Genomic DNA, 13,007 nt, shown 5'->3' with positions numbered 1-13,007 from the left:
GGAGCTGAAAAGGTGAACCTCTCTGGGGAGTGCATTCCACAATCTGGGCACCACTGCAGAGAAGGCCCTACTTCGAGTAGATGTCCTTCTTACTTCCTTTAGGGAGGGTTCCCAGAACAGGGCCTCTCCCACAGATCTTTAGGAGTGTGAGGGCGTATAAGGAAGGAGACGTTCCTTCAGGTATCCTGGTCCCAAGCCCTTTAGGGCTTTATAGGTCAAAACCAGCACCTTGAATTGAGTCTGGACTTCAACTGGAAGCCAGTGGAGCTTGTAGAGGACCGGCATTATATGCGAATAACGAAAGGATCCCCATCAGCAGCCTGGCAGCTCTATTCTGTACCAGCTGAAGTATCCGGACTGTTTTCAAGGGCAGCTGCATGTAGAGTGCGTTACAATAATCCAACCGGGAGGTTACCAGAGCATGTATCACTGTTGCTAGGCAGTGCTTTTCCAGGTAAGGACGCAACTGATAAATCAGCTGAAGCTGTAGGAACGCACTCCTCTCTGCCGCCACCTCCTGGCTTTCCAGTGACAGCTCTGGATCAAATAGTACTCCCAAGCTGCGGACCCTGTCCTTTAGAGGGAGTGCTACCCCATCCAGGACAAGGTCAAAATCACTTACCTGAGAACCCGAACTGCCCACCAACAGGACTTCTGTCTTACCTGGATTGAGGCTTAGTTTATTGGCCCTTATCCAGCCCATTACCTCGGCCAGGCACCGGTTCGGTACTGCCACCACCTCACCTGGAGTAGATGTAAACGAGAGGTAGAGCTGGATATCATCAGCATACTGATGATTCCACAGCCCAAACGTCCTGATGACCTCTCCCAGAAGTTTTATGTAGATGTTAAAGAGCATGGAGGACAAAATATAACCCTGTGGAACCCCATGGCAAAGCTGCCATGGCGCAGAGCTATAGTCCCCTAGCACCACCTTCCGGAATCGGCCGGCCAGGTAAGAGCGGACCCACGACCATGCAAAGCCTCCTACTCCTAACTTGCCCAGCCTATCCAGAAGGTTACCATGGTTGATGGTATCGAAAGCTGCTAAGAGGTCCAGGAGAACCAACAGGGACACACTCCCCCTGTCCTTCTCCCTGCACAGGTCATCGTACAGGGCGACCAAGGCAGAGTCAGTACCATAATCAGGTCTGAAGTTGGACTGAAATTGGTCCAGATAATCCGGTGCCAGGAGTTGACATTAGACAGTACTGCATATATTTTAATTTCTTCCCTAGATCCTAGCTGCAGCTATCATATTCTGGTAGTCTTGGATTATTGCAGTGTTAATGTATGTGGGGCTGCATTTGAAAATATTTTGGAAGCTTCAGCTGGTTCAAAACAATGCAGCAAGGCTTTTAATGCGTACTGGCTCACAAGAATATCTTATGTCAGTCCTCTTCTAACTGCGCTGGGTGCCAGTTAACATATGGGTCCAATTCAGTGTGCAGCTACTAACATTCAAAGCCCCAAATGGCTTGAGGCCAGGTTATCTGAAGGATTGCCTTGTTCCAGATATACCTACCTGTATCCTGAGGGTTGTTTTTCTGCTAGGGTTGTTGTGGACCTATTGTTTTTACTTTATATCTCTGTGGTATTTCTTTTTTATTTTTGTGTATTGTTTTTTTTTTGTGTGTGTATTTTGTAATTGAATTTGTACACCACCCAGAGAGCCCAATGGGCTATTGGGCAGTATAGAAAAGTGGTAGCAGCAGCAATAATAATTGCAGTTCTTTACGTCTCTCTAATCCTTCTGCAATTTAGGCAATGTTTTTTAAAACCTTTGTAATCTATTGAAAGATGGTAGTATAGTAACTGAAACTTGTTAGAAGGGGAAACTTCATTTCAAAACATCTGAGCCATGTGGAAATAGGTAGTATGTGTTTCTGCACTATTGCATGTTTCTTTCAAGCTCAGGAAAATCTACTCTGCAGAAGTAATCCTTTTCCAGAAGGGATTTAAAGGAGATTTCTGGAAGTGCAGCAAATTATTAGAACAAACTTGGAATATATGAAGAATGTTTTACAAAATGTGTATTACTACAGAATCACTTGCAAAAGACCACAGCAGTTTTACAAAATCATCCGTATGGTGTGGTTCTGCTTTCAGATGCCTTTGTAAATGACAGTAAATTTAAGTTCAGCATAAAGGAATATCTTCACATGGAATGATTGGTTTTGTATTTGCTTGCAGAACAGATGTTGAAGTTGGATGAACTGTAACTCTGCTTAATATGTAAGGGTGAGGAAGATTGTTTTATCATAGGCACCCCCAACAGATGAATTTTAATATTGGAGTTAATATTGGGGTAGTAGTAACACCACTAATGCTTAGTGCATGGTTCACTTTACCTAGTGGTATCTGAATATATTTTGACAGATGCAGTTGTAGTGTACTAATAATAGTTACAGCTGTTGCTACTAGTACAGAACTTGTTCAGAAAGTACTCCTTGCAGAACTTAATACTGTTATGCATTGATAGGGTTCTTTTAATGTGCTGTTAAAATATGGTTAGATATATGAATCCAAACATATTGTCATCTAGTCTTGTTTTTGTTGGCAAGGTTCCTTGAAATTACATAAAATAAGGATGGAGAACCCTTTTCCTGTGCAGAGCCATTGACCTATGGCAAAGTAAACTGGCAGTTGAAATGACAGTGGGTGGAGCCAAAGGAGATAATGAACAGCAATTGTAGCATTTTGTAATACATTCTTTGCTGCCCTCACATTAAACAAAGAACAGTTTCTTGTCTGTAGTTGAATGATAATACTGGTATATATAAACATAAAATATGAGGTAAATGAATACATAAATACATTTGTGGTAGTAGCTTACTGATCTGTTGGCTAAAATGATAGGTAAGTTTTGTGATATTTTTCACCACTTTGCATGCTCAGCAATCATTAAAATGTTCTTGCCTTAGTTGAGCAGGGAAGTTTTGCTTAAGTAATGGTGGGCATTCAGTGATGAGGCAACTGCTTCTACATCACCTGTACTTCTAATCTAAATGTCTTGCTGTCATCTTATCTGTATTGCCAAAGTAAGGAACATGGTGGAATTTTTTGTACTGAATTACAGATTTGTATTTACACAAGGTGCACCAAGATTCATGTTTGTAGATGTCTTAGGAAGTGGTAAATTTTGCAAATAACATTGGGTGACTTGGGGCCAGTCACTCAATCTTTGCCTAACCAACCTCACAATAACAACACTAACCCTAACCAGCAATGCAATAACAAAATATTAAACCATGGAGAGTAAATAAATTTGCCTAGGTAACATGTGCATACTAGGGGGATGCAAAAGTTAGTATGTTGCAATCTACATGGTATTATATCCCAGTGTTTTGTAACGCTTCTGTTGCTTCTGTGGATAGTTAGAGAGCTTGGTCATATAGACAATGTTGTAGGGATTGGGATGGTGGCATCTTGAGCTCCTCTTATCACTTTTATTTTTAAATGGCATATAGTTCTTTGCTGTATTTCATAATAAATACAGAAGCTAAAAACGTAACCCTCCTTCCTTTTTAGTGCGATATAACTTAGACTATAGGAGTGTTCTATAGTCTTTAGAATAATTCTGTTATTCTTAAATACTTACCTTATAGGTGATCGGTGAACAAAATGAAAATCAAATAAAGCTAGAATTGACTGTTCCATATCTGGCAAGGTTTATACATTTCAGTTTAAGCATGTGGCAAGAAATGGTTCTTGATTCTTATGAATTCTTATTGCAAGCATAAACTACTTACCATGTACATGTATTCCATGTATTCCTTACCATGTTCATCTAAATAGCAATCTTGAAAGGCAGGCATTGTGGTGTGGGAAACATGGTTCACAAATATTTTGTGGTTATTTCTCTGGAAGATAACACCAAAGAACATTCAATTTGCTTTTCAATATTGCCAAAGTTGAAAAAGCATGATAATTTTTTTAAAGGAGAAATGCTGCTAGTATATGCATACTACCTATCTCATTTTTCCTCAAAGTATAATGTGTAAACTTGACATCTGTAACTGGCTTCTGTTAGATTCACCTAACTGGAAATTATTAAAATGCTTCCGTGGGGCAGAATATACTGTTCTGAATTAGGGAGGCAATAACTGAGACAATTATATAGAACTCTTGGACCATGACAACCTACAGAGTTGTAGTTTTGAATCCTGTGAAAGAGCCTTCAAACTGTTCCCATTCAAGCTACTGAAAATATTAATGGCACAAAACCAAGGACAATGTGTACCTTAAAATACAAAGTAATAAGAAACAGAGTTTTATGTTCATAAGCCACAGTGGGAATAACATTCATGGTATCTTGCCCTCTGATGTGTTAGGTCATCTTGCCCATCCTTAAAATTTCATTGCCATTCTCTTGTTTCAGCCTGTGTGTGTGTGTGTGTGTGTGTGTGTGTGTGTGTGTGTGTGTGTAGTTTTGAAATGTATATACAGGCAGCCCCCGGGTTATGAATTTCTGAGATATGAAAACCCATAGTTATGAATGAGCTTGCATAAGGCCTATTAATTTAAAAAGACCCACTGAGGAAATAGTTGTTACCGTAGAGAAAGAAGAAGTGGAAAGGGAGAGATGCATGGCCTTCAAAGCATCACCATAAAGAGAGGAAGTGAAAGAGTAGAGAGGGAGGTCTCCAAAGCAGGCCTTCCTGCCCTGCCCATCTGGGGCTGGGAATCTCAGTGAGTTTGAATTGGGGAGAGAGATTTGTGGGTTTTCACTTTGATGGGGATTCTGTACCCCTAACCCCAGTGAATGTGGAGCACTTACTATATGTGATCTGACTTTCATACAAATTCAACATAAAGATGAATTTCTATTTTCTTAGGAACATAAATTGTTTGTAACCTGAGGACTGCTTGTACTGCCCCATAGCCTGGAAGGCATTCTACCAGTTGTAACAAACTGCTAGAATAACCAGTGTGTCATATGTTTAGTTGTATTTCTGGGGTTTTTTTCCTTAGCTTTTCGTGATAGTATCCAGTTGTCCCCCAGCATGAGCCCTAATGATGTTGCGCTGGCCAAAACAAATTCTTGCACAATATAACTAACACTTACTAGGGATACAGGAGAAAGCAGCAGTTTACTTCCAGATACTACTCTTTGTGTACTTACATATTTTGTGCTTATCATTAAATGCCTCTGGTTCAGAATATATAGTAAAATATGATAGTGATATAACCCTTTCTGCCACTCAGATTGAAAATATTTGACATCTTGTCATTAGGCTTTATTCACCATTACCACTGTTATTTGTTAAGGCCATTTTGTGCAAGGCAAAAGAAAAAGTTGTACAGATGTGTTAATTCAGGCCAGCCTATAGAGCTGATTAATATTTTTTTCAGACTTTGGAAAGAAGGTGAAATGTATAACCAGGTTCAACATTTGAAAGAGCCCATGGGAATTTAACAGATCTAAAAACAAACACTGCAACCAGCTAAAATGGTAAGACCTGCAATCAAAATCTGAAATATATCAATTGCCTCTTTCAGATATGTGATTTCATACTGTAACATAGGAAGGCAGCCTGACAAAGAACATTTTCAGCTGCTTCCTGAATCTTGAGGGGAAGGAGAGCTTAGTTGGTCTCACTAGGAAGGGAATTCCAGTAATGTTTTTCTGAACTGAGACAGCATACAAGTGTGCATCTGTAAATTGAACTGCACTAACGACGAGAAGATTCAAACCAGAGCCTCTTATTTGTTACATATGGGGAAGGTGTGCATGTCTTGAGCTTGGGATGTAGTAGCTTACCTAAAGCTCCCCAATTATTTTTTGCTGGGCTGACACTTGGCTTTGGTAGGGGCAAGGAGGAGGGGCATCTAGTCATGATGCTAGACTAGTTTGGTAAATTTCTTCATGAGAGGACATATAATAAAGCTTTGGTAAACACAAGAGTTTTGACTTAAGACCTGAACACTAGTTAGGAAAGATTGCAATGGAATTATAAAACCACTTACTGATCTCATAAGATAAAGAAGTTGGATGACAGATCCCAGAGAAGAGTTGGACATTCTCTTGCACTTAGGTGCTTAGCCCTTATGGATTGTCACTTTAATACACTAATTAAACTGACATGTTTATATGTCCATAAAAGGCTCCCCCCCCCAATTTATCTTCAAAGAAAAGCAGTCATTACTGATAGAGCCTTGCAAGACTGTAGAGTGTGCTTCTGTGGCAATTAGAGATTTTTCTATGTGCCAGCTTTGTATTTTATGTGGTTACTTAGTTCTGTGTTGAAAATTGATTCCTGCTATTTATGTACTGGACTGTTGTGCAAGTTGTTTGAATATGGCTATTGTAGTGTATGGGTAGATTCATATTGGGCAAGGCCCTAGTCTTGTCCCTTGTATGTCTTTACGGATCTCATCCAGAACCTTGCAGGGAACTAGGAAACATACAGGCAACCAGCCAGAAATTGTGTTATATGTTCAGTCTTTCTGGGCTCCACAAACAACCTGACTGCCATATAAGGGCAGCCCATATAGAAAGTATTGCTGTAATCTAAATTGCAGGTTACCAGAACGTAGTCTGTTGAGTCCATTTTACCCCTGTCTAGATTGAGACATAGCAGGGCTATCCACCAAAGATGGTAAAGACATTTCACGATACTGAGTCTCTAGTGACAAAGATGACTTCAAAAAAATGAAGCTAGTATCTTCACTGAGTTGCACATACTCATTTGAGGTATTCAGATGTACTTATATCCTAGTTGTGAGTTTCATCCAGACAGCTCTTTGGCTCCTGTCTTAACAGAATGCTGGACAGGAGGGGTTGTTGGTCTGATCCATCATACTATTTTTTCCCTTTGTTTCATATGTAACCAGAGTTTACATGCAAGACAGTTGTATCCATAAGACTGTTGTTAGCAGCACAGTTATATATTTTTAGTTAAATAATAGACAACTGAACAAACAAACAGGTTGTAGTTTAGTGAATACTATTTAATATTCCGTTTTAAAATATTTTCCTAGGGCTGCCTCCTTCAATTGGCCTTATAAAGGGGGAATGGAATATGAACACAAAACTGGACATGGAATGGTAATAAACATTCAGATATGAATTGAATTACCCTGCACCATTCATTCCACTACATTTTTGGAATATAGTTTTCTAAACACTGATTTTATATCAAATTGGTGCTAAATGGCATATGGTTATTTTTATGTGAAAAATTTCAACACATTTCATTTTTCTGAGTGCAAAAGAATAATATATGGCACTCCCCCCTTTTAGACTGGGTTCCTTTCATTAATAGTTTAAATAGCTGTTGTCAGCTTCATAGAAGCTAGAAACTTCTCCTAGGCAACAGTTTTATCCTAGCAGTCCCCTGTGTTTGTGAACATTGCACACAGGTGTTAGAAACATTGGATTCTTTGCTTGCAGCATGAACTTTACCGGGGGGGGGGGGGTTGTTAGATAGTTTTCAGTGGTATGGAAGCAACTGTTTTGATTCTACAATTACCTTTTTTTTTTAATGCTGATTTGTGTGTGTATGTACATGTCTGTTATTGATGGTATCAGATTTTATACGTTTAAGTACTTTTTAAAATATTTCCCATTCTGTTTATATGTACTGCTTATTATTTGTAAACTAAACCAAATTCTAAAAACTTCCACTGTTCTTGAACTTCTGAGATTCTAGGAAGTATCTGTCATCTATAAAATATCAGTGTACTCATCTTACAAAATTGTAATCTGAGACTTGGTACTACATTATGCATGTGTGTGCTTTTAAAATTGTCCTGTACATTTAAAATTTATAAGCTCTCAAAGGCAGCTTAATTCACCCTTGTGAATTAAGATCAGATAGAAAGATTTGCTCTGGGGTTGTCACTACCCTCTGCAATGAAGCTATCTTAAGAACTGAGCTTTTTCTGGGGCAGCATCTGTATTGTGGGAACTCCCAAGGGAGATATGGTGGGCATGCACTGCTGAAAACTTGGAAGCTGATTAGTGAAAATGTGCTCGCTCTTTTTCTGAGTTGGAGTAGTCTATGGGACAAACTGTTGTGTTAATTTTGGCATTAAAATTTGGGGAGGGGGTGGACTGTGTATGCCTGCTGCTTTTACGCTAGGAATGTTGTCAAGTTAATATTTGTGTGTGGAAAAAGGAGCCTCAGATCACAAAATGTTTACTTTGACAAACCACTTTTTACAATAAAAGAAAGTGGAATATTTAAAGATTATTTAGTGGTAAGGTATATACAATGCTTAAACAGAAACAGGAATGTTCAAATGAAAGCTGGGGAGATTGAAAGCTGCTATTTGTCTCCTAGAAAGGTTGAGGGATCTATTTGGAATGGAATGAAGTTGTTGTAACAAGTGAAAATCCTTATCAGCCAGCTGGGAGATGTTTTTGAAGGAAATGCTAGCTGGCATAAAAGTCCTGTTAGGTATATAAATGTTCTCCAGTGCTCCTGCAAAAAGTTATTGCTAACTCTAAATATATTTACTTGGAAGCAGGTCTCTCACTGTCAGTATAATTAGCACTGTGATGGAAGTGAACTTTGTTGTAATGAGGTTACTGTTACAAATCATGGATCGCCTCTAATACTGAATGCTGTCTCTGCTGTTGAATACCTGTCGAATATAGATTGCCAAGAAAGTCTAGCCTTGTTTTGATGAATTCTTTCATTTGCTGTCCACACTAAGTGCCCTAGTGCAGGTCACATGCTGAGTAGTGCTGCATTTCTGTTGGAACAATGTCAGAACAATTTAATGTGGGTGGAAAAGAATGAAGGAATTAGCAAAATAGGCTTCAAGCATCTGCTTCCACTTGCTCTGGGGACAATGCTATTGGAGGGGATATGAAAGAATCTGTGAGGTTTCCTATCATGGAAAAAAAATGATCATCCATGTTTTAGACAACCTTTTGATACTTCCTTTCTGGAAAAATGTCAACAGTTAGCTATTAAAAGTAAAGGCTACATATTAATTTTAGTGTGATCTTAGTTGCTCCACAGCGAAACATTCATTATCAAACAGTGAGGCAGCATTGAAGACTGCTATCTTCAATGAACTTCCCTTAAAATGGTTTTTACACTCACCAATAGAGAACTGTATGTGTTAGATATATTTATCAGGTCAAGTGCATTATATCACTATTTAAAAAAAGGCTTTGGAATGAGGTTAGAATCTGACACACCCTACTGAAGACAGGGAGAGCAGATTAAAGTCAAAAGTTCCATGTCTGGATCCAAGAGTTGGAGACTTCCAGTAAGAAACATGTAGCTGGCTTGTTTTCACTATTTTGTCAGTGTCAATTACCAGTTTTATTGTATGAATTTTTACTTATTGTAGAAATATTATATATGGTCTGCTAATTCTTTTGAGAATTAATTGAGAAGTGTTGCAGAACAAAAGCAGCATTAATTTTTCCATCCTGCATATATTTGTAACTTTGAATTTGATGGAATAATGGCTGTAGTATAAGTATTCTACAAAAATACTTCCATAAGAATTGTAGTGAAATTTAGATTTTTGGAAGACCTTTAGTTTTGTATCTCAGATTAGCTTATTTTTTTTCAATTTGTGGATTAAGCCTGCATAAACAATAACTTCTTTAAGATGGCATTCCCAGACCTTGCAACCCTAAAAATACCTTTTGTGAGCCTAGCTTTATGCTTATTTAACATCACACATGCTAGTTGTCTATGTACTTTGTTTTTAAACTTAGAGGATTTTTTTTTTTTTGAAAAAGCCAAGGTTTTTCCAGTGACTACAGTGGGTTTAGAGATTAGTATAGAAGTGAAACGTGACTCACCTCCTCTATAGAGGTGAAACTCCACCCACTGGACCTCAAAATGGCCATACTGTTAAACACTATTGCCTCAGCTTCAGAGCTCACAATGATGCAGCACTTGGAAATTCAGTTCTCCCTTGAGTTCTGGTGCATTAGCACCCTCCTTCAGAAAGTCCTTTATTTCTGTTCATCAATGTATGTGAGTCATAGAGACTATTGACCATAGGTTGCCTGTAACTGTACCTTCAATATTCATCTGTGTACTCATACAACACTTCATTCTCCCTGCTTTGTTTTGTGCTTGTTTACACTGTTTTTGCTTGAACTTCCACTGTTGCAACAAATTATGAACTTGAGAGCCCAGCAGAGGATGCAGGCAGGACTCCCACCCAAAATTTCCTGTGTTCGTATTTGGTTGTAGTATATATGTAGCCCTGACCATACTGTCTTCTCTTTTAGGGTTTGTTTGTTTATTTATTTATTTATTTATTTATTCGATTTATATCCTGCCTTTTTCCTACAAAGGGCTCAGAGCAGCTTACATCATTCTCCTCCTCCATCTTATCCCCACAGCAACAACCCTGTGAGGTAGGTTGGGCTGAGAGTCTGTGACTGGCCCAAAGTCACCCAGTTGGCTCCATGGCTGAGTGGGGACTAGAACCCTGGTTGGCTGAGTCCCAGTCCCATGCTCTTAACCACTACACCACACTGGCTCTTAAGGGTTGTTAAGTATAGTAAGAAAATTCTCTTTGTAAGTTCTAGTAGTGAATTACATGTTTAATATGTAATACCTGAACCATAATTTATTCTGTTGTCTTGCTGTTAGCTATCTACATTGGGCTGTTCACAGATCACACTGCCTTATAAACGGTTTCCATTTATGGAATCACATATGATGCTTAGATTTGACTTTCTTTCTTGTTGATCACCAGTGATGACATAACGTAAGGTATATTATAGGAGCAGACTGAGTATAGAAGCTTTGTTCTATAGTCATGTCAAAAAGTAAGGCACCAAAGCCTTTTATAACTAGCATAAGTATATTCTGCCTTGCAGAGGACTGCAAGAGCAGGAGCACCTCTTGGTGCAGTTGTTTGATACTCAGGAAAACATCAGAGATTGAATTATTGGGTTATAGATGACTAAGATCATGGGTGGGCGACTAAGATCATGGGTGGGCAACTTGTCTTTTTACATTTTTTAAAATTGTTCAAAATTGTTCAATTGTTCAATTGTACCTTTACATAAGCAAGAAAGCAAGCAGAATAAACAAAAAAAAATACAATTTTTGAATAAGATTTTAAAAGTTCCAGGTACATATATATTATTTATCCCTATGTATAACAGAACATATTATCATAATTAAAAATAATTATGCATAGACTTTAACAAGGGCACCCCAAATATCCATATACTTATTCATTTGTAGATTTTATCTAAAGATGGAAATTTTCATTACGTGTTACAAAATTTCCACGTTATTTTTACAGCTGGCCATTTATCCTTCTAGTGTTGTAATGTTAGTATTTTAGCTGAAATTCCAAGAAATGGGAAGGTAATTAAAAATACATGTGCATCCTTAAATATTAAAGAACTTTCTGTCATAAGATTTATTTGGATTAGTTGGATTGGATTGGAAGCTGGCACTGTGCATTGTTAAAACTTAAGTGGAAGAGAAGCACAAGCAGCATTACACCTCCCAAGAATCAGCTGATTAAATTAAGGCCTTGTAAATGGGAGGTTCTGGTGTCTAGTATACCTAAGATGTTAATTTTTGCTGGGGTAAATATGCCTAAGATCTATAATCCCTTGCAAAATATATAATAATGGAGCATCCCATCTTGTCCAAACAATGGGATGCTTCATTTCATTATTCCATTTTTGGTCTGAGACTCTGTGTATTATTTAGATATGTATGAGAGAGACTTGTAAGCTTGGCCTCTGTCAATACTTCCAATCACACAGGAACCTCTGAAGCTGTACAAGCAAAATCTGGATTCTAACAAATATTTCAAGTGCATACATTGTCATGCAGCCCTAGCTGACAAAAATAGGTTGAGCAAGGAAAAGTGGAGAATGGCAGTCAGGACCGACAAGCTAATCCAAAGTAAAAATCAATCCAAGTCCGCCAAAAAATTCCTTGCCAATTTTTAAATCCAGATTTTCTCATAAAATTGATTATAACATAAGGAAAAAGAAGAGCCATGCAGGCCCTGACCAGTCCAGCACTCTGTTCACATAGTGGGAAACCAGCTGCCCAGAAATCTCTCAAGCAGGATGGGCATAGGAGTTCTGCCTGCCTAAGCTCCTGTGCAGTTGGTGTACACAGGCATGCTGTTTTTGATAATGGAGGTGGCACATGAGCAGCAGGGCTAGCAGCTCTTGAGAGCCTTCTCCTCCATGAAATTAGCCAGTCACCTTTTAAAGCCATCCAAATTGGTCGCTATCATTATTTCCACTGGCAGCAAAATAACTATGTGCTGTTAAGTATTTTCTTTTATCTGTCCTAAAGTGTAGCGTGGATAATTTAATTTAATACCAGCATGTAGTTTTTAAAAGAATAACAATTTAAAGTGTGAATTTCAATCCTGTACCCCTTATTTGGGGTACATGGAAATTCAGTAGAAATTTTTACCCTTTTCCTGTATAGGAGTATGCATATATTGAGGGTGTCATCTAGTGGGCTGTTTGTTACCCTCTGACCTTGGAAGATTTCAGGCATACAATGAAAGGTGGGTGGAGCACAGAGGCTAGGATTGTGTCTGTTCGCCTTTTGCCTTCCACAACATTTAGACAACCAATTTCACCCATCAAAATGTGAGGAGAAGCTGAGGTAGGATTCATCAGAGTACAGTGCTGCCTCTTTCCTACTTTACTTGCCCTGTGGAATAAACCCCCCACAGCAGATCCAGAAATGACCTTACATCTTGTGAGAAGAACCATTCTGGCAGAGAGCGGGGAGCTCTGAGGTGTCTCTGCCTCAACCTCAGAAGGCTTGCCTGGGGTTGGAGCTGGGATTCAAACCTATTCTGTGCTGTCCCCACACATACAATATCTGCAGCCTCTAGCATTGTGCGCTAAAGTTTTAAGAATTTTAAATTAGTGACCTAAAGAAGAATGGATGTTCCGAACACTGATAGCAAATCATTTGGCAAGTCATGAGAAGGTTAAGGCTAGAATGGATCCATGAATGTTGGTTTCTCTCAGTTTATAATTTTTTCAATCTTAAATTTTCTTTGGCCTGCACAAACAA

At 38.6% G+C, this 13,007-nt stretch overlaps 1 protein-coding gene across 6 annotated transcripts in view; it reads left to right on the top strand.

Moving 5' to 3' along the window:
• WNK1 (WNK lysine deficient protein kinase 1) overlaps positions 1–13,007 on the top strand; it is a 131,074-nt gene that overhangs the window by 29,524 nt on the left and 88,543 nt on the right. The window lies entirely within an intron of this gene.

This window comes from Varanus komodoensis, unplaced genomic scaffold (assembly GCF_004798865.1).
Source record: "Varanus komodoensis strain SLA01 unplaced genomic scaffold, ASM479886v1 scaffold85, whole genome shotgun sequence".
Lineage (NCBI taxonomy): Eukaryota > Metazoa > Chordata > Lepidosauria > Squamata > Varanidae > Varanus > Varanus komodoensis.
The sequence above is the reverse complement of the archived record's forward strand: the minus strand, read 5'-3'. Positions and strand labels throughout refer to the sequence as shown.